General features: G+C 38.3%; 1 protein-coding gene across 3 annotated transcripts in view; it reads right to left on the bottom strand.

The window, feature by feature from the left end:
* Unc50 (Unc50 RNA binding protein) overlaps nucleotides 1-24,157 on the bottom strand; it is a 254,965-nt gene that overhangs the window by 165,357 nt on the left and 65,451 nt on the right. The gene's annotated exons all lie outside the window — the stretch shown is intronic.

The raw sequence follows: 24,157 nt of genomic DNA on the forward strand, positions 1-24,157 counted from the left end.
CATTGAATCCTCTACCTTTCCTACAGTTCTCAAAATAGCAAGGGTCACCCCGATCCATAAAGGAGGAGACCACACAGACTTGAATAACTATAGGCCAATATCCAACTTACATCCTCTCTCTAAAATCTTTGAAAAATTAATCCATAAGCATATCTATCCCTACCTCATCTCCCACAACATACTCAACCCCTGTCAATTTGGGTTCAGGCCTAATAAAAATACTAATGATGCTATTATCCACATGCTTGAACATATTTATACAGCAATAGAGAAAAAAGAAGTCCCACTGGGGATCTTCATTGACTTACGTAAAGCTTTTGATACAGTTGACCACGACTTGCTCCACATAAAATTGTCACACTATGGTATAAGAGGGCACTCCCTCAACTACCTAAAGTCATACCTCAGCAACAAAAGCCAATATGTGTACACAAATGGGGCAAACTCTTCCGCACAGCCAATTACAGTTGGTGTCCCACAGGGAAGTGTCCTAGGCCCTCTTCTCTTTCTCATATACATAAATGACCTACCAAATGCATCACAACTACTCAAACCCACACTATTTGCAGATGACACTACATACGTCTACTCTCACCCGAGCCTAGTCATGCTAGCCAATACTGTATATACCGAATTACAGAAAATATCAACCTGGATGAGGACCAACAAACTTACTCTAAACATTGACAAAACCTACTACATTCAGTTTGGTAACAGAGCTACAGATGTGTCTCTTAACATAATGATAAATGGATCACCTATCACAAAACTCACAGAGGGAAAATTCTTAGGAATCCACCTTGACAATAGACTCAAATTTCAAACACATATACAACAAATTTCCAAAAAAATTTCCAAGACTGTAGGCATACTATCGAAGATACGGTACTATATTCCACAGTCAGCCCTCCTGGCCCTATATCACTCACTTATTTACCCCTATCTCACCTATGGAATTTGTGCATGGGGCTCAACACCAATAAACCATCTCAGACCACTAATCACCCAACAAAAGGCTGCAGTCAGAATGATAACAAATTCCCACTACAGACAGAACACTCCACCAATGTTCAAAACTCTAAACCTAATCACAATACAAAACATCCATACTTATTACTGCACCTACTACATACATAGAACACTTAACTCTGACATAAACCCTCCCCTCAAACATCTCCTTACCAACCTCAACAGAACACATGACCATAACACAAGACACAGATCACTCTTTGATGTTCCTCGTGTCCATCTCACGCTACGCAAAAACCCAATGCACATAAAAGGCCCTAAAATCTGGAATTCATTACCTGTGAATATAAAAAAAACACTGTCTGTTTATAAATTCAAGTCACTTCTCAAAAATCACTTACTCACCCACAACTAAATAAATACTGAATAATTGTATCTCATAAATTGTATCTCATATATGTATCTCATTATTGTATCTCATAAATGTCACCCTGTGACCCAGTCAAACTTTGTTGCTATTTAACTTCATTACCTAACAGAATACTCCATTCTAGTGATTACACAGCAACACAGTAAATGACCATATGACCTGTCTTTGTAATACTCATTTGTACTAAATTGTTATCTGTTTTACAATAATTTTTGTACCACTGAATATATCATTGCTTAGTTAATCTTAAGTTAATGTTAAGCCTGCCCATAATGCTCTGCATACAAGGGGCTTTGGCATGCTGCACTTTAAAAATTGTATTCCTTGTACTTCTCTGTATCACGTTCAGATTAATAAATAAATAAATAAATAAATAAAAAAAAAGAGTAGAGAGACTCTTAGTGATTTTAATGTGTACCAGCACAGTGTGTAAGTATATTTAGGTACAGATACACATAAGTATAATTATCAGAGTACAGTATATATAAAATATATAATAACTTTAAAACACTTGAAATTTTGGAAAGTTTCCAGACATAATAGAGAAATGTGCTCACAGAGAATGTAAACAAACCAGATGGGGCACGCCGTATTTGAAAGACTGCTCGCTGTATAGCAAGCTTTGGTCATAATTTTAAATCGCCATATTAGCGGAACGGCATAAAGTGAAATGCCATAAAGCGAGGCCCTACTGTATATGTATTTAAGGACATTAAATGTACACAAATACATAAGACCGTATCAATGAGTATATAACATATGTACATAAGTAGATTAAATATACCATTGCATGTATATGATTATAAGATATTTTTTTCAGGATTATAGTATACAGTCTCCTCACTTAATGATGGAGTTCTGTTCCTAAGAGTAGGTCGGTAAACAAATTGGTCATTAAGTGAGAGCATGCTATACTGGTAGTGGGTTTGTGTCAACCATCTTTATTGTTTTAACCCTTTCAGGGTCCACAGGCCCCAGAGACTTGTTCTCAGGGTCCTCCAAATTTAAAAAAAAAAAAAAATTCTTATGAAAAGATAGAGAATCTTTTCCCGGTCATAATGACACCAAAAGTATGAAATTTGATGGAAAACTTACGGAATTATGCTCTCGTGAAGTTAGTGGTCTTGACGATGTTTACGCATCAGCGATTTTGCCCACTTTGAGCCCTATTTTCGGCCAATTCCAATGTACTAGTTGACAAAAATCATAACTATTTCACTAGAACTCCATTTTTTCTATCGAATGAGTACAAGAAACCACCAATTTACCGATTTCAACTATCCAATACAGTAGTCAGAATTTAGCAATTTTGCCAATTTCACACAAATTTCAAAAGATGCCAATTTCCAAATAGGGTCCAGAATAAACAAGAAAGACATTCCTGGCACTAAAATAACATTTCCTCTGTTCATTAGTCACGTCCCCAGGCCCCTCTTACATTTCTTTTGCTTTCCAATTTGAATTTTTATTCTCACAAAAAATAGAAGATTTACTGTTATGCAGACTACTGCATTAGTGTAGAAATGGTATAAATAATATTGGCTCACTTGTGAAAGAATATTAGACTCACCAGTTGATGTGTATTGGACGCTTAGCATGATTTGTTTACTTTTGAACTTTGGTAAAAATCGAACATTTCTGCTACTTTGAGCTCAATTTCAAGGTACTTTTCATTGTAAAACCAGTCAAAATCATCTCAATTTCTGTAATATGTCTTCCATTCTATACAATGAGACCAGGAAAACTAGAATACAACAATAAATACCATATGAAAATATAGTGCAAAGTCGCTGTTTTAATCCAAAAACACAGTCAAAGTTTTTTTTCTCTCATTACGCACTGTGTGCTGCAGGATTTTTTTTATACTGCACACACTGACCACATAGACCCATTCTTTCATATGTAGGCCTACCAGCTTTCTCTCTCTAGATTTGAAGGCGCTAGAATTTATGAGTACGTACTAGTACGTCATGGACCCTGGTGCATAATCCGTACTAGTACGGCCGAAACCCTGAAAGGGTTAATGTCATCTTTGCACTATTTATAACATTTTTAGTATATTTTTAAATGTTTATACAGCAGAGTATTGTATACTGAATAAATGGAATAGAGGAAGTCAGCTTTAATATACATTACTTAGGTATGCATTCTGGCCAGAGAGCTGGTCATAAGTCTGAGTGGTCATTAAATGAGTATGTCGTTAAGTGAGGAGAGATTGTAGTAGCTTATAGGTACATTTTTTTTACAAAAGATTCAAGAACTGAAATTCTCAAAGCGGCAACTATTCTCAGTGACAGTTTCATATTTTAATTTCTAAAAATAAATTTCATCTGAAAAATAACATAACTAAATCAAAGGAAATTTGAGAATTAAGAGTAGGTAGGTGTTTTACAATGGTATTATTTAATGACAAACAAAAACAAACAAGGAGACAGACTATCTTGCAAAAATCACTGGTGGGTAGAAAAGGGCATTTTTTAAATTATCAAATGCATCTAAAATGCCTGACATGTTTACTCTATCATATATAAAGTGCTCAGTGCTGCTGGGCATAAAAAAAATGGATAAAAAAGTAAAATAAATACACAGTACACATAATACTTTCCTTAAAATATGGGGCCGGTCACCCTTCCCCTATGCAACTCTTGTATGAAAATGGCGAAAAAGCAGTAAAAACACCGAACATAATGAAGAATGGTTCAACTGAAATCCAACAAATGTGTGAAACACTGAAAAGGGGGTTGTTGTATATGTGGGGCCCTCCTGTAGTCCTGTATCTGAGGTTGGAACGATTATTCAGCATTATTATTACAGTGGACCCCCAGTTAACGATATTTTTTCATTCCAGAAGTATGTTCAGGTGCCAGTACTGACTGAATTTATTCCCATAAGGAATATTGTGAAGTAGATTAGTCCCTTTCAGACCCCCAAACATACACATACAAACGCACTTACATAAATACACTTACATAATTGGTCGCATTGGGAGGTGATCGTTAAGCAGGGGTCCACTGTACTAGGATCACATTAGGGAAAGGAGGCATTTTTTTTACAGTAGCTTTGAAGCAACTGGCAAATAGAGCAACTCTGGAGTTATCAGGTAGGGAGCTCCATATTTTGGGTCCTTTTATACACAAGGAATTTTTACCAAGATTAAGCAGAACATGGGGAATATAAAGGATCTTTGTGTCTAGTATAATGCCTAAGAGTTCTGTGGTAACAATCAAGAAAGTGATCAAGTTAGGATTGATATTAGAATTTATTGTCCTTAATATGAAGTAAACACAGTAGTGTATTAAGTAGGTTTAGGCTTCTGAAAAGCTGGGGAGTATGTTATCTAGAAGTAGAAAGAATGAGCAGTCATACTGCTGCTTTTTGTTGTTTTATTATTAGCTTAAGGTGATTTACTGCAGTGGATCCCCAAGCACAAATAGTATACAGTAGTACCTTGGTATACGACCTTAATTCGTTCCAGAAGGCTGTTCGAGTGCTGATCTGTTTGAGTACCAAACGAATTTGTTACCATGAGGAATAATGTAAATTAGATTAATCCATTTCAGATGCCCAAAAATACACTTACAAAAGCACTTACAAAAATACAGTTATATAATTATTCAAGTTGGGAGCTGGTCATATACTGAGGTACCACTGTATATGGTAAGGCAGGGATAGATTAGAAAGTATTATAATAAGTAAAGCTGTTTGAGGTATGCAGTAGCATATCTTGGAGAGGATGGTAACTGATCTGGATACTTTTTTTGTAATGTGTTATAGATGTGGATTGTTGAATTTCATCGACTCATGATGAAGTTACATTCCAATGAGCCCATTGAAAGTTGAAAATATCATAAATCAAATATGAATATAAGATAAATTAATGCAGTGGACCCTTGGGTAATAATGTCATCAGATGACGAAAAAATCGGATAGCGACATGTTTTTGCGTCAAAATACTGGCTCGGTTACCGAAAAAGAACTTGGTTAAGGACATTCATCCCGAATGTGTCCACGTGGAGTGAGGGCCTGTACAGCCAGTGTGCCATTGTTTACAAGCCAGTGAGGACGATTCCATGCGTACATGTGATATATTTTGTATTATTCCATTGTTTTTAGTGCTTGTAACTGCTAAATAAGCCACCATGGGCCCAAAGAAAGCTTCTAGTGCCAGCCCTGTGGTAAAGAGGGTGAGAAACACTTTAGAATTCAAGAAAAAGTTTGTAGAAAGATACAAAAGTGGTAGTGGTAGAGGGTGGTAGTATGGGCCAACAGGTCTGCTGCAGTGTTCCTGCTTTCTTATGTACACCAGCGAGGGTATTTCCCACACACCAGTCAGGGAACTTCCCCACATGCCAGCCAGGGTACTTCTCCACATACCAACCAGGGTACTTTCCACACACCAGCCAGGGAACTTCCCCACATACCAACCAGAGTACTTCCCCACATACCAGCCAGGGAACTTCCCCACATACCAGCCAGGGTACTTCCCCACATACCAGCCAGGGTACTTCCTTACATACCAGCCAGGGTACTTCCCCACATACCAGACAGGGTACTACCCCACACACACATCATTTGATTTGATTGGGACTTGCGCATGAGTGAATAGAATTATCGAAGCTTATTGCTTGGGAAGCATTGAAAATTGGGTTGGGTAAATACGATTCTGTTAGTGAGATGGTTTGTGAAGGATCTTCCTAGTATGGGCCAACAGGCCTGTTGCAGTGTTACTGCTTTCTTATGTGCAAACATTTATGGATGAACATCACCCTGACACAGCTGTTGCAGGCCGTGCTGGCAACATCTACAATGACAATGTTGTGTCTCATTTAAGGGAAATCTTAGACATGCCAGAAACAAGAGCTCTCTGGACAGATTTTTGGTGCAACAGGGGTCCAATAACTCTCAAGCTGGTCCTAGTGGCACTAAAAAACAAAGAAGAGAGATAACCCCAGAAAAGGACTTGTTAACTGAAGTCTTTATGGAAGGGGATTCCCCTTCCAGACAATTGTAAACTCCTTTATTCTCTGCCCTCCTCCCATCTCATCACTCATCAATACATCTTCAATAAAGGTAAGTGTCATTTCAGTATTGTTTATTCTTCATGTCTCATTGTTTGCTGTACAGTTGTCCCTCGTTTTTCGTAATTAGTCCGTTCCTGGAGGAGCTACTATAAACGAAATTTACGATTTGCGAATCAATTTTCCCCATAAGAAATAATGTAAATACAATTAATCCGTTCCTGACACCCAGAAGTATTAAAACAAAAAAATTTTTTACATGAAATATACATGTAGTACATAAACAATACAATGGGAAATGATGAATGAAACATTAACAGCATAACACTTACCTTTATTGGAGATTCTTCTTAGTGTATGGGAGACTGGAGGAGGAGAGAGATTGGATTGTTTACAGTTTGGAAGGGGAATCCCCTTCCAGCAACACCTCAGGTACCAATTGCTTCTCTGGGGTTGCTTCTCTTCTCTGTTTCTTAATGCCACTAGGACCACCTTGAGAGTCACTCTAGTCCTGTCTCGCAAAGTAACTGTGGAGAGCTCTGTTTCTGGTGTCTCTTTAACACTTCCCTAAAATGGCCCAAGACTTTGTCACTGTACATATTTCTCACCTTCTTTACCACAGGCTTGGCACTAGGAGCTTTCTTTGGAGCCATGGTAGCTTATTTAGTACTTGCAAGCACTAAAATGAGTGGAATATTATGAAATATTTCATAGGAGCACTTGAGGGGACCTTCACTCACTGATAAACAATGCCAGACTGGCTGGGTAGGGAGGCCTCCCCGGCTCACACCGTGCGTACGCGTCCCGGACGAACTACTATTCGCAAGTCAACCTATGAAAAGCGAGTCCATGTTTATATGAAAATACCCCTATGATTGGCGAAATTTACGATTGCCGAGAACTACGAAAAGCGAGGGACCACTGTATAGGGAAATGTATATTTCATGTAAAAAAATTTTTTTGTTTAATACTTTTGGGTGTCTGGAACGGATTAATTGGATTTCCATTATTTCTTATGGGGAAAATTAATTCGGATAATGAAAAAATCAGTTAAAGACAAACTCTCTGGAACGGATTAACCCTCTCAGGGTCCGTCCCGTAGATCTACGGCTTTACGTTGAGTGTCCAAAGCGTAGATCTACACCAAAATTCTGGCGCCGTCAAATTTAGTGTGAAAGCGCTCATAAGCCTACATGTGAGAGAACGGGTCTGCATGGAGGGTGTGCGCCATAAACAAAAAATCTAGCCGCCCGCATAGCACTGTAGGAACGCCGGCTCAGTTACCCTTGTTCACCATGCCTCGTCGCAAGGCAGCTCTCACTCCACGGAAAATTGGGACTCTCCTCTTCCTATCTGATAGTTCTCACACTGATGGAAGTGGAAATGAAGACGAATTCTTTGGCTTTGATCAGTTAGTGACCGAAAGGAATGACCAGGATATCGATAATAGTGCAGAAAACCCTGACGATCCTCAACCTTCTACCTCTGGTGTGGGCACTCATCAGTCATGGTCAGTTGTACCTCAACGCAAGAGAAAACTATTATTTTCGCGTGGCCAGGCCTCTGACTTCAGTAATGAAGATGATAGTGACGTGGATTGTGATTTTATTGCTCTTGACGATCATTCGAGTAGTGATAGTGAGGAATCATATTCACCAGTGAAGTGTTGGTATGTACGCCGCCGCATGTGCTCGGGTAGTGTACCCTATGCTGTGCCCAGGGGACGGAGTACATCCCGGAGTACATCCCGTGGCCCTACACCAGGTATAGATAGTGATAGTGAGGATGATGTGGCTACACTTGGCATGGATAGACCACAGGCATCAGCAGATGGTGGTAGTGGTGATGGTAGTGGCACAGCCATGCGTGACTCACCAGCCCAGGCTGGGACCCACGCTGCTGACTCCTCAGTTCAAGGACAAAGCGGAGCGTCAGCCACCAGCCCACCACAACCACAACTACCCGCACAACCAGCCTATGATGTCCAGTATCCACCAGCAAACCGTATCTGGGATTGGCAGCAAAATCCCAATTTTGTTCCCAAGCCCCACCACTTTGATGACTCTCAAAGTGGAATTCTACCTACTTGTCCCCTTGGAACCACGGCAAATGAACTGGAATTCTTTGAATTATTCTTTGACCAGCCATTGATGGAAACTATTGTCAGGGAAAGTAATAAGTATTTTGAGTACACCATGGCAAATACGATCATATCACCACAGTCAAGATTACACCGGTGGAAAGAGATGACTGTTGCAGAAATGTATTTGCTTTTTGCAACAATAATGCTTATGCCTCATGTCTATAAGCATAATATAAAAGCATACTGGTCCACAGATCGGCTAATTTCTACCCCGGTCTTCAGTGAAATCATCCCAGTGAACAGGTTTATCTTACTGTTACGTATGTTGCACTTCTCTGACAAAACCAGGCCTGACAGAAGTGACAGGTTATACAAGATTAGAAATGTTTTTATGTATCTCAAACAAAAGTTCAGCATATACTTTTATCCATTCAAGAATCTTGTAATTGACGAATCTTTGATTTTGTTCAAAGGTAGGCTGTCATTCAAGCAGTATATACCGAGCAAGAGGAAACGCTTTGGTATAAAACTGTACTCTGTGACTGTGGTATAAAACTGTTTGTACTCTGTGACTGTGACAGTGGCCTGGTACTGGATATTGCTGTATACATGGGAAGTAAAACATTGAAAGATACCAAGATGTTATTGGGTATCTCAGGTGACGTAGTGAGAAGCATGATGGCACCTTATCTTGGTAAGGGGCATACATCATATACTGATAACTGGTACACAAGCCCATTACTCAGTGATTTCTTGCGAGTGAACAAGACAGATGTGTGTGGCACAGTGCGTTCTAATCGTAAACATATGCCCAGGCTCAACGCAGGTGCTCGTGGTGATGATGTGCAGGTGTTTACTGCCAATGACATCATGGCATTACGGTGGCATGACAAACGAGATGTCACACTGTTGACAACCATTCACTGTAATGAAATGCAAGACAGTGGCAAAGTTGATCGAGTGACTAATGAACGTATTCGAAAACCAGTGACAGTGATTGATTATACACAAAACATGCACTTGGTTGACAAATGTGACATGCAGATTGGTTTTGTTGATTGTGTTTGTAAAAGTTACAAGTGGTACATGAAACTTTTCTTCCATCTCATGGACATTTCAATGCTCAATGCATATAATATGTACCAAATAAAGACTGGCAACAGACCACCGTATGGTGAATTTTGTTTGTCTGTTGTCAGACAACTCATAATGAAGTACCAGGTAACAACACATGCTATACAACAAGGTCCTCGAACTCCTCAGGATATACCCAAGTGTTTGAGGAGGGAAGGTGATTATTTCATAATACAGCTTCCTTCAACTCAGAAGAAATTTGCTCAGAAGAGATGCATCATCTGTGCACAAACAAAATGACGGCAACAAAGATGCAAAGACACTCGGTTTATGTGTGAGGAATGTAAGGTACCTCTGTGCATGGTGCCTTGTTTCAAGGAGTTCCACAAGCTCCAGCAGTTCTAAACCCATGTCCAATGATTGTAAATATGTAAATATATGATAGAACATTAGTATTATACAGGATTTGTGCATGTTTATTGTAATAAACAACAGTGGTAAACAATAATATGATAATAACTTTAGTGCGGTTATTGTGTTCAATACAGTGAGTTTATATATATACATTATATACAGTATTGCTCTCTCAGGCCCCAAATGTTAGTAGGAAAAGAAAAAAATTAGAAAAGAGAAGAAAAAACTACAAAAACTGCTAAATAAAGTAATGCGCGTATGTGGAAATCGTCGATGTTGCCGCCACCAGGTCATTTTGGACAAGCTTCTCGGCACTGTATCTCGGTAAGTACTGATCAGAATTTTTTTTTTGTCTTATTACCTTCACAAAAATATGCTCTTTAATTCTGTAAGAAATTTTTTTTTTTTTTCAAAACTTCTTGGACACTGGAGCATCACTTCAGATTTTGGCCTTGGACCCTGAAGGGGTTAATGTCCTTACCCGAGGGTCTACTGTATATCAATAACTACTGTCACTGAATAAATAAATAAACAAATAATTACTGTAACTAACTACCAGTAGCAAAAAGTAAATAAATGAATACAAGTTTATCCTATCAATAAATGTACAGTATTATACAAAAATTTAATGACTACTGAATATGCATCATTATCACACCATCATACAGTTGAAATATTGTAAATGGAACCATTGTCAAGTGAGGAGAATCTGTATTGCGTGATGCCAGAAAAGAGTATAATCATTTGTGAATTAACTTTTAAAAAATTTTTGAGAGCAATGGTAGGTTAGGTACCAGTCAACAGTTATTTACATAGATGAGTCTTCACCTTTTTGCACTGGGGTAACTCTTGCTATCTTGAATACTGGTTGGAAAGTGTTGGTTAAATAATACTGTAATGGTGGATGAAAGTACATGAGGAACTTAAACTAATTTTCCTGATTTGTTTTTCAGTGAATTAATAATCAGGGTGATCTCTGGGGGCTCGGTTAGAGCAAGACAGAGGAATGTTAGGAAGCTTCCAACAAGGTAATCACTCGCTTGAGCATCGGTGCTAGGAATATTGCTAGCTAAACTTGATTACATAGTAGAGAAGAAATCATTTAACTTATTGGCTGTTTCTACAGGTTGGAAGTGAGGTTCACTGAGTTTAGTTAGAACAATATCTCTATGCTTGGACAACTTTGAGAACCCAGGATTTGAGAGTGCGTTTCAGGTCATTTTCATATTACCTCTTGTTTTACTCAACCTTCTAGAATAGTACAGTTGTTTGAACTTCCTTATTAGTTTGGTAAGGACTGACATATAGTGTTTAATATGTTCTTTAGGTATTAAGCCCAGTCTATGATGTTTTTTGTAGAAATGTTTATCTATGGGTCTGAGGATGCTATTTGTTAGTCATGGGCTACATAGTCTCTTTGCTATGATCTGCTTGATTTTAATAGGACAACGTTTGTTGTAGAGGCTTTGTATTTGTGTAGAAATTTTTTAACCTATTTATCAATGTCTCTGTCATTGTTAAAGTCTGTGTTCCAGTCACTGTAACTTAGTGCTGTAGTAAAGTTATTCATTAATATCTCATCATGGAGATTTACTGAAATCTCACTATATTTAAGGAGGAAGGTGGGATAGTGACCAGTAATATTGTCTGTGATTATCTCTCCTTTGAGAGTGCTCCATATATGATAAGTTGTGGTTGCACTCATTTCAGTTAACCTATGTGGTTTCATTATAGCTGGTATGAACAATGAATTGTTTGTACTGTTTATGAAGTCTGTTATTGGTGCCTCCTTGGCTAGGCCAAGGTTAATGTTGAGTATTACTCCTGAATCTCTACTGAGAGAATATTACTTCTGATACAGTATTATGTTTGATATTACTTTATTACAAATGTACTTGAATCTCCTGTGATATTTTAGCTGATAACACAACACCCAAAATACATTGATTCAACATGATATGGCTATGTGATTATTTTGCACTGCATTGAAAAATACATTAATTAATTATATAACAGTGTTTTAAATATTCTTCAATCCTTCTCGGGAAAATATTATGAAACGATATCTAAATACAGTTGGCACCCAAGTAAAAGGATGACATGTTTTTATGTTTATTTTGAAATAAATATCTTCCTCTCACCACCTCATCCTCACTAAAAATTTTAATGTATCCTGAGAAATCCTTCTTTGTTTGCATCAAGCTGAAATCAGGCATACTAGCCAGCTGATATACACAGTTTATGAAGATGTTATTATTATTTTTTTTTTTTTTTCAAAATTAACCCTTTGACTGTTTCAGGCCCCTCTTTGAAACTGTCATTCTATGTCGCCAAATATTCAAAAAAAAAAAAAATTATTTTTTCTTATGAAAATGTTAAGATTATTTTTCTGAGTGTTTTAGTCCAAAAAAAAAATTTTTGCCATTGGTACTTACCGAGATATAGAGCCGTGAAGTTTGCAGAAAATGAGCTGCGTATGGCAACAGCGGCGACTGCCGCTCACCCGGTAAACTTTAGTTTACTTGTATTTGAAGGTTTGTTGTTTTTTTCACTATTTTATTTTTTCACATAACTTATGTGGCCTATGAGATCAAAGTAAGGTGCAATGTATATATATACACTCGTTGTATACAACACAATAAGCACACAAACATAATTATCAATATATTGTTTACAAAACTTGTTTACACAAACAAACAAACAAACAAACAAACAAACAATTCTTCTTCTTCTTCTTCTTCTTCTCCTTCTTCTTCTTCTTCTTCTTCTCCTTCTTCTTCTCCTTCTTCTTCTCCTTCTTCTTCTCCTTCTTCTTCTTCTCCTTCTTCTCCTTCTTCTTCTCCTCCTTCTCCTCCTCCTTCTCCTCCTCCTTCTCCTCCTTCTTCTCCTCCTTCTTCTCCTTCTTCTCCTCCTTCTTCTCCTCCTTCTTCTCCTCCTCCTTCTCCTCCTTCTCCTCCTCCTCCTCCTTCTCCTCCTTCTCCTCCTTCTCCTCCTCCTTCTCCTCCTCCTCCTTGTGTGCGAGTGTGTGGCTTATAATTGTTTTGAGTCAGAAGTCGGCAGCTGTCAAAGTGACATATTATCTCATTAGTCACTACCCCTACCCCTGTCAAAACAATGGGGTCGGATGCTGCTTCCCCTCCTCCATTCTATCTAATTATCTTTCTCCCTCATTCTATATCTTTCAATCTGTCTCTCTTTCTGTCTGCCTATCTCTGTCTCACAGGTACACATAAATACAAGTATACATAGTGTAAATTACCTAGGATAACCCAAGAAATCCAGACAAAGTGCTATACTCTGCTTGAAGATGTGAGTAAACGTGATGACACAGTCTTGTGGCTCTCTCTGAGACAGAGAGCTAGATGGACAGACAGGGAGCTTGACAGACAGACAAATAGACAGACAGAAATGTTTGTGTACCAGCAAAAACAAAGGGAGGCGATGGTCATGTAATATTACCCTCCTTTACGCTCATCAAAGTCAGCTCTTATCAGATGTTATCTCCCCTTATCTTGTCACTGTCATGGGGTGGACTTTTTTTTTTCTTGCTTCAAGGGAACAATATTATTACATCTTCTTCTTCCTCCTCCTCCTCCTCTTCTCCTCCTCCTCCTCCTCCTCCTCCTCTTCCTTCCCTCCTCCTCCTCCTCTTCCTCCCCTCCTCCCCCTCCTCCTCCTCCATTGCTTTTGGTCTCAAACTCCTCCAAATCATGAAATTGATCTTCACTGACACTTCCATCTGTGTTAGAGCATCACTTGGGAAGAGAAGAGTCCCAGATTTGCTGGGGAATCACATATTTCTTACCACTAGACATGCTGAAAAATGACAACTGAAATGGCATTCCCACAATGCACCACTGGCTCCCCGATTTTTTTTATATGGTGCACACTGACCATGGAGACCCATTCTCTCACATGTGGGCCTAGCAGCTTTCTCCTGCTTGATTTGAAGCTGCTAGAATTTATGCGTATAAATACGTCAGAAACATTGGCTCGTAAGACGTATTTATACGTCGGAAACAGTCAAAGGGTTAATTATATGTATAAATGGGAATTGACACAGTTGCTTTTTGCTGATAATACTGTGCTTATGGGTGATTCTAAACAAAAATTGCAAAGGTTAGTGGATAAATTTGGGAGTGTGTGTAAAGGTAGAAAGTTGAAAGTGAACATAGAAGAGAGTAAGGTGATGAGGGTATCAAATGATTTAGAAAAAGAAAAATTGGATATCAAATTGGGGAGGAGGAGTATGGAAGAAATGAATGTTTTCAGATACTTGGGAGTTGACGTGTCGGCAGATGGATTTATGAAGGATGAGGTTAATCATAGAATTGATGAGGGAATAAAGGTGAGTGGTGCGTTGAGGTATATGTGGAGAAAAAAAAAGTTATCTATGGAGGCAAAGAAGGGAATGTATGAAAGTATAGTAGTACCAACACTCTTATATGAGTGTGAAGCTTGGGTTATGAATGCAGCAGCGAGGAGGCGGTTGGGGGCAGTGGAGATGTCCTGTCTAAGGGCAATGTGTGGTGTAAATATTATGCAGAAAATTCAGAGTGTGGAAATTAGGAGGTGTGGAGTTAATAAAAATATTAGTCAGAGGGCTGAAGAGGGGTTGTTGAGGTGGTTTGGTCATTTAGAGAGAATGGATCAAAGTAGAATGACATGGAGAACGTTTAAATCTGTAGGGGAAGGAAGGCGGGGTAGGGGTCATCCTCGAAAAGGTTAGAAGGAAGGGGTAAGAGAGGTTTTGTGGGCGATGGGCTTGGACTTCCAGCAGGCGTGCGTGAGCATGTTAGATAGGAGTGAATGGAGACGAATGGTATTTGGGACTTGACGATCTGCTGGGGTGTGAGCAGGGTAATATTTAGTGAAGGGATTCAGGGAAACCAGTTATTTTTATATAGCCAGACTTAGAGTCCTGGAAATGGGAAGTACAATGCCTGCACTCTAAAGGAGGGGTTCGGGATATTAGCAGTTTGGAGGGATATGTTGCGTATCTTTATATACATATATGCTTCTAAACTGTTGTGTTCTGAGCACCTCTGCAAAAACAGTGATTATGTGTGAGTGAGGTGAAAGTGTTGAATGATGATGAATGTATTTTCTTTTTGGGGATCTTTCTTTTTGGGTCACCCTGCCTCGGTGGGAGACGGCTGACTTGTTAAACGAAGAAGGTTGCGGCAGCAGCAACCTCCAAGCTCCGTACTTTTCTCCAACTATCAGAGCCACCAATGCTCCTATGATGACCTAGTTACAAGCAAAACTGCACTACCCAACATAACACCCAGAATGACCAAAGATTACCAACAGTGAAACCTACAAATCGAAAACTTTAGAGATCAAAGGAAGACTGCCCACAAACCGAAAGCAACACCCCGCTGCCAGCCGAACAACGTAACCCCAAGCTTTGTATAACTACAACTTCTTCTTAACTACAACAATTCCTGTAGTATTATGAGGTGCAATCTAAGAGGAAACAGCACCAAGGCCAGCAAGAAAACACCGAAAAATCAACTATTCAACAAGTGTAGCCAGGAGGACGCTGGCCCAGCAACCACCCCACTCACCACTGCTCAAGGCGACGCCACAACAATAACAACAAATATGGCTGCCACCAGCCCATCCTCCCCTCTCTTCCCCGGATTCAACCTACCAAGTAGTCTCTCATGTATGACCAACGATCCAGATACCCTAAAGACATGCATCTCCACCTTAGTTATTGAAAATATGAATCTTCGAGAGACACTAACAAAACAAGACACCAGGATGACACAACTCGAGAACAAAATCCTCAGTCTTGAACAAAAGTTATCAACACCAGGAATGACTAACTGTGACAAGACCATCCAAACAGTCATAGATAGCCATACCCAACAAATAATATCTCTTAATACAAAGGTTGAAGAAGCAGTAAAAGAATGGAAGAACAACTTAGATAACCAGTTCAGTGACTACTTTGCTCTCCAAGAAGATAAAACTGAACAAGATAAACTATCGGACGCAGTAATAGTTAACAGTCCACTTTTTCCCAGTGATATGAACCAAACGAACAGTAAAGAAATTACTCTGCAGATCATAAAGGACCAAACAAGTGTTATTGTACCAGAGTCAGAAATAAAAGAAGCCAGGCTACTAGGATTCCATGATAGAAAAAGTGTTATGCTTAGATTCCACTCACATGACAGGAAAAAAGACTTAATTATTGCATCTATTGAAGTAAAGAAAGAGGTATACATAAACGAGTGTCTTACCAAAAAAACGTCAGAACCTCCTGTATAGAGTCAGAAAACTTAAGCGGGAGAATAATGACACAATACACCAATGCTTCACACGGGATGGGAAAATTCTAGTTAGGAAAACAAATGTAGGTCAACTGTACACAATCACGAACAAGAATGATCTATCACGATTTCTCAGGGATACTGATCTTACAGAGAATAACTAAATGTCCAACCTAAAAGCCTACGTAATGTAGTGTATGTTTTGCTCCATTATTGTTCAAATCTCATAGTACAATCTCTTAGTAATTAAATAATCAACTACCTCATTTTGTGATTTTACTAGTAACCATAAGTCACCTTATCTAATTTTCTTATTTACTATTGTTTGCTTAAATATTAGCTGAATCGATACTTTCTCTGTCCATATTACTACCTATTTTCTTAAATACTATCAATTGATATTACAGTGGACCCCCGCATAGCGAACTTAATCCGTGCAAGAGGGCTGGTCGTTATGCGAAATGTTCGCTATGCGAATTAATTTTCCCCATAAGAAATAATGGAAATAAAATTAATCCGTGCAAGACACCCAAAAGTATGAAAAAAAAATTTTTTTACCACAAAAAAATGTTAATTTTAGTACACACAAACTGAAAAAGGCATGCACAATTACATGACACTTACTTTTATTGAAGATCTGGTGATGATTGATGGGATGGGAGGAGGGGAGAGAGAGTGTTAGTGTTTAGAAGGGGAATCCCCTTCCATTAACACTTGAGGAGGCAAGTCCTTTTCCGGGGTTACTTCCCTTCTTCTTTTAATGCCACTAGGACCAGCTTCAGAGTCACTGGACTTCTTTCTGTCCATAGAGCTCTGTACCTCCCGTTCCTTTACGATTTGTCTAAAATGGGCCATAACATTGTCATTGAAATAGTCACCAGCACGCCTTGCAACAGCTGTGTCAGGGTGATTTTCATCCATAAAGGTTTGCAGTTCAACCCACTGTGCACACATTTCCTTAATTTTTGAAGTAGGCACAATGGATTCCACAACTGGCATAGGCTTCTCAGGGTTAGCCCCAAACCCTTCAAAATCTTTCTTAATTTCCATACTAATTCTCACCCTTTTTACCACAGGGTTGGCACTAGAAGCTTTCTTGGGGCCCATGGTCACTTATTTTCAACAAACAGAACCGAAAACACTGTAATAATACGAAATATTCCGAGTGTATGCTTGAATGTTACCGCGGAGGCTAGCTGGTAAACAATGGGACGGGCGGCACATGTGAGGCTGGCTGAGGGCCCACATTGGACGCGTCTCGGACGAAGTTCGCTGAGCGGGTTTTTGTCTACTATGCGGGGCAAAATTTTAGCGATCAAAGCGTTCGCTATGCGGAATGTTCGCTATGCAAGGCGTTCGCTATGCGGGGGTCCACTGTACTTACTAAAATTAATAATTACCATTTTTACTATCAATACAATTTACTCTTAACATTTTTGACATCATTTAATAACCATTACTTGTCTAATTACCTTAACCAGTTTTAATACCACATTTACTATCTTAGAATACTCTTAATTACCTTGTACTGCCAAATAACCTCAAGTATAACTACCAGTGCAATTTTGAAAGAAATAAACATTACTTTTTCACTTATTTTGTAATCATTATTACTTACTAAAATTTTATTAAACACCATATTTACTACCAGTCAATTTTACTTTTGTACATTAAACATTATTTTATACTTCCCATAACATTTTGTTGCCAAATTTCCAAGTTTGTATATTCAACTCCAGCCTTTATATTATCCTGTGTACCTGTGTACCTGTCTACCATCTTACTATCATATTATAACCAAGACACTGCCATTGTTATTTTTTACTTATTATTCTTTTGGTACTTTAATTTGTGAATTTTATTTTGTCAATTTAAATCTAGTTATACTCTTGATCTCGTCAACAACATATACCAGACTCTAGTGCAATTGCAAGTACCATTTCAATTTGTATTTTTATAAGTTTATATTATAATTCCTACTCTAAGATTGTTTTCATATCTTAGTGAGTATATTGTGTGTGCAATTAGTGTATATTTTAATTATATTATTGTTCAAGGCCCTTAACTATCTTCTGCTAACTAGTACCAACTACCTCATATATTTTTTTTTCTACTTTTTTTATTATTTTGCTACCTTAACTTGCATATTTTATCTTGTCAATTTAAATCTAGTTATCCTCTAATTCTTGTAAACAACTTATATAAGACCTCAGTGCAATTACAACTGAGAGTCTTGTGCCTTTTTTATATTATTAGATTAAACTCAGTTGTACTATAGCTCATTCTAGCTCAATACATAGTCAATACCAAATTCATTATATTAGACCATAGTGTAATTACTAGTGAGAACCTGGTGCTATTTTTAATTTGTATTTTTATATTATTAGATTAAACCTAGTTGTACTATAGCTCATTCTAGCTCAATACATAGACTATACCAAAGTCATTACATTAGACCTTAGTGCAATTACAAGTGAGTTTTGTGCTATTTTTAATTTGTATTTTTATATTATTAGTTTATACCTAGTTGTACTTTAGCTCATTCCAGCACAACACATAAACAACACCAACTCCATTATGTGTATTAGTGACTATACTCTACATGACCAAAATGCTATAGCTATATACTTGTCCAAACTTCCCACCACTACAGATATCAGTACTAAAACTCAACCCACAACTCAGGATATAAATAACCATAATTTAAACCTAGAAGATGATTGATCACGTTGACCCTGATCTAAACCTCCATAATCTGACACACAATCAAAACCTATTGGAAAGTAACTGCCTTTACTACACAGCATCACAAGCCAGCACTATCCTAAACAATGCTAAAAGTCTATCAGTACTTAACTACAACATCAGGTCCTTAAGCAAACACTATGATGACCTCCTGGCACTCCTTGAATCACTAAAGACACCCTTCTCCTGCATTATTCTTACTGAGACCTGGCTTAAGCAGGACATAATAGATATCTACCCTCTACCAGGATACACAGCAATCCACAACTGCAGACCATACCAAGTTGGGGGTGGTATTGCAATCTATTACTCTAACCAATTATCTTGTATTAGCACCACTTGCTTTAGTGATGAATATGGAGAATACATTTTTGCTAATTTTACTGTAAAAAACCTTAAGACGCCTATAACAATCGGTGCCATTTACTGGATACCCCACACAAACATCCCAAATTTCAGTGAGAAACTAAAGGCACTAATAACAAACAGACAAATGAATAAGCACCACCTTCTCTTAGCTGGAGACTTCAACATCAACCTTGGCCTACTAGATGATCAGCCTGTAACTGATTTCATCAACAATATGAACAACACACTTCTCATACCAACAATAACTAAACCAACCAGGCTCACTGAAACGAGTGCAACCAAAATAGACCACATATGGACCAATATACTAGCCCCCCTTAAATCAGGGATAATCACAGAGTGCACTACAGACCACTACCCTACCTTCCTCTTGACAAACATTAGTAAACCACCACTTGAATACAACAAAGTTTCATTTAGACTCCATGATGAGGCCTCAATAAGGAATTTCACAGCAGACCTAGAGACTGTTGACTGGCCTACAGAATTCTCCAAGGCCAATGGTATTGATGACTGGACAGACATTTTTCTTAACACATTACTTAGACTATACAACAAATATTGTCCTATAAAAACGAAACAGTTCACAAACAAACGGCTTGGTTGCCCATGGCTAACCAGCACCATTCTGAAATCCATTGATAAGAAACACCAATATGAAAAGCAATATAGACAGGGCTTAATACACAAAGATATTCTTAAACACTATTCATCAGTCCTCACCAAAGTAATAAAGAAAGCCAAACAACTATACTACTCCAGTAGATTCACTGACACAAGAGGAGATATAAAAAAGACCTGGAAAACACTTTCTCAGATTCTAGGGACCCACAAACTGAAAAAAACCAAGAATATTGCCCTAACTAAACCTAATGAAACACCACTGCATCCCACTGACACAGCTAACAAGATAAACGACTTCTTCTCAACCATAGGTTCTAATCTCGCCAATAAAATCCCACGCACCAATGCCCATGCCAGGGACTACCTAGATGGGAATTTCCCAAATTCCTTCTATCTTGCTCCAACTGAGCCCATGGAAGTCACCGAGATTATAAAGTCACTTAAAAATAACTCAGGGAATCTGTCTCATGTCCCACCATTATTGTACAAGAGAGCGGCCCATGTCCTCTCGCATGCTATCTCATTACTTTTTAACAAGTCACTAGAAACTAGCACCTTCCCGAAACTACTCAAGACGGCAAGGGTTACACCAATACATAAAGGTGGTGACCCTACAGATTTAAACAACTATAGGCCAATATCAAACTTACCATTGCTATCCAAAATCTTTGAGAAACTCGTGCACAGGAGACTATATTCATTTATAACGGCACAAAACATACTCAACCCCTGCCAATTTGGATTCAGGAAAAATAAAAGCACTAACGATGCAATCATAAAAATGCTAGATCTGCTTTACACAGCATTGGAAAATAAGGAATATCCACTAGGAATTTTTATTGGCCTAAGAAAAGCTTTTGACACAGTAGACCACAGCATCCTACTCCACAAACTTGACCATTATGGTATAAGAGGCCATGCGCTTGCATATTTCAAATCTTACCTTACTAATAGGTATCAGTATGTCACCATTAAAGACACAGCATCAACAACACAGCCACTTGATACTGGAGTTCCGCAGGGAAGTGTCCTTGGTCCCCTGCTCTTCCTCATATACATCAATGATCTTCCAAACGTATCTCAACACCTGAACCCCATTCTCTTTGCTGACGACACGACTTACGTCATCTCTCACCCTAATCTTGCCACCCTCAACACCATTGTTAATGAGGAGCTGATCAAAATATCGACTTGGATGACAGCCAATAAACTTACGCTTAACACTGACAAAACCTACTATATTATGTTTGGTAGCAGAGCAGGAGATGCGCAAATTAACATTAAGATCGACAACACTCTAATTGCCAGGCATAATGAGGGCAAATTCCTAGGCCTATACCTCGACAACAACCTGAACTTCAGCACCCATATCCAACACATAACCAAAAAAGTATCCAAAACGGTTGGGATCCTCTCCAAGATACGATACTACGTGCCGCAAACTGCCCTTCTCACACTATACCATTCACTTATATATCCATACCTCACCTATGCTATATGTGCTTGGGGTTCAACTGCAGCAACACACCTAAAGCCAATAATAACCCAACAAAAAGCCGCAGTAAGAATAATCACTAAATCCCATCCCTGGCAACACACCCCCCCACTCTTCATAGATCTAAACTTACTCCCTGTTCAGTACATCCACACTTACTACTGTGCAATCTACATCTACAGGACCTTAAATTCCAATATTAACCTTGACCTAAAACGCTTTCTTGATAGTTGCGACAGAACCCACAGGCACAATACCAGACACAAACATCTCTATGACATTCCCCGTGTCCGACTAAACCTTTACAAAAATTCAATGTATGTCAAAGGCCCTAAAATCTGGAACACCCTACCTGAAAATTCTAAAACTGCAGACACATTCATCACCTTCAAAACTACCATCAGAAAACATCTTATCTCCCTGATGCACCCTGTCAACTAATTACACGAATACCACCTGGTGGTTAACACTTACACTCACTCACCCATTTGACCATAAACAGAAATATCAATCTCAATCTCAAAATAATGAATCTTAACTAGTCATAAGTTGGCCTGTGATACTCCAATACTGAAACTATGTATAGTGGCAAAACAAAAGCATTCACATTGCTAAACTCACAAACTAGTATTTAGTCACTTAGCCATAATACCAACTTACCTCATAATTTTGTAATATTTTAAACTTAAGATTTAATTTAAGTCTGCCCGAAATGCCTAGCCATGCTAGGTGTTCTAGTGGTACACTCTGTAATTATTATTTTACTACATGTAAACCACACAATAACCAAATTCTGTGAACTCAGCATTGTAATCCTTATAGAGAATAAACTTTGAATTTGAATTTTGAATAAACTTTGAATATGCAGGACAAGCTGGAGGGGGGGGGGTAATCTTTAGCTCAAGTACTTTCACACTTCTCAGTGTGTCATCAGGAGCTGTGCAATGTTGCAAGAGAGCAACCAAAGCAGGGAGAGAGGTCTCAGAGTAGCACTGAGAAGTGTGAAAGTACTTGAGGTAAAGATCCCCCCCCCCCCCCCCCCGTGGCTTGTCCTGCATAGCTAAGATCACTCGTCTGTGATTGTTTGCATACAGTATATATATATATATATATATATATATATATATATATATATATATATATATATATATATATATATATATATATATATATATATATATATATATATATATATATATATATATATATATATATATATATATATATATATATATATATATATATATATATATATATAAATATATATATATATATATAAACTAAAAGAGGAGGCAGTTAGGGTAAGATATAAACAGCTATTGGAGGATAGATGGGCTAATGAGAGCATAGGCAATGGGGTCGAAGAGGTATGGGGTAGGTTTAAAAATGTAGTGTTAGAGTGTTCAGCAGAAGTTTGTGGTTACAGGAAAGTGGGTGCAGGAGGGAAGAGGAGCGATTGGTGGAATGATGATGTAAAGAGAGTAGTAAGGGAGAAAAAGTTAGCATATGAGAAGTTTTTACAAAGTAGAAGTGATGCAAGGAGGGAAGAGTATATGGAGAAAAAGAGAGAAGTTAAGAGAGTGGTGAAGCAATGTAAAAAGAGAGCAAATGAGAGAGTGGGTGAGATGTTATCAACAAATTTTGTTGAAAATAAGAAAAAGTTTTGGAGTGAGATTAACAAGTTAAGAAAGCCTAGAGAACAAATGGATTTGTCAGTTAAAAATAGGAGAGGAGAGTTATTAAATGGAGAGTTAGAGGTATTGGGAAGATGGAAGGAATATTTTGAGGAATTGTTAAATGTTGATGAAGATAGGGAAGCTGTGATTTCGTGTATAGGGCAAGGAGGAATAACATCTTGTAGGAGTGAGGAAGAGCCAGTTGTGAGTGTGGGGGAAGTTCGTGAGGCAGTAGGTAAAATGAAAGGGGGTAAGGCAGCCGGGATTGATGGGATAAAGATAGAAATGTTAAAAGCAGGTGGGGATATAGTTTTGGAGTGGTTGGTGCAATTATTTAATAAATGTATGGAAGAGGGTAAGGTACCTAGGGATTGGCAGAGAGCATACATAGTTCCTTTGTATAAAGGCAAAGGGGATAAAAGAGAGTGCAAAAATTATAGGGGGATAAGTCTGTTGAGTGTACCTGGTAAAGTGTATGGTAGAGTTATAATTGAAAGAATTAAGAGTAAGACGGAGAATAGGATAGCAGATGAACAAGGAGGCTTTAGGAAAGGTAGGGGGTGTGTGGACCAGGTGTTTACAGTGAAACATATAAGTGAACAGTATTTAGATAAGGCTAAAGAGGTCTTTGTGGCATTTATGGATTTGGAAAAGGCGTATGACAGGGTGGATAGGGGGGCAATGTGGCAGATGTTGCAAGTGTATGGTGTAGGAGGTAGGTTACTGAAAGCAGTGAAGAGTTTTTACGAGGATAGTGAGGCTCAAGTTAGAGTATGTAGGAAAGAGGGAAATTTTTTCCCAGTAAAAGTAGGCCTTAGACAAGGATGTGTGATGTCACCGTGGTTGTTTAATATATTTATAGATGGGGTTGTAAGAGAAGTAAATGCGAGGGTCTTGGCAAGAGGCGTGGAGTTAAAAGATAAAGAATCACACACAAAGTGGGAGTTGTCACAGCTGCTCTTTGCTGATGACACTG

This window comes from Cherax quadricarinatus, chromosome 17 (genome assembly GCF_038502225.1).
Source record: "Cherax quadricarinatus isolate ZL_2023a chromosome 17, ASM3850222v1, whole genome shotgun sequence".
Lineage (NCBI taxonomy): Eukaryota > Metazoa > Arthropoda > Malacostraca > Decapoda > Parastacidae > Cherax > Cherax quadricarinatus.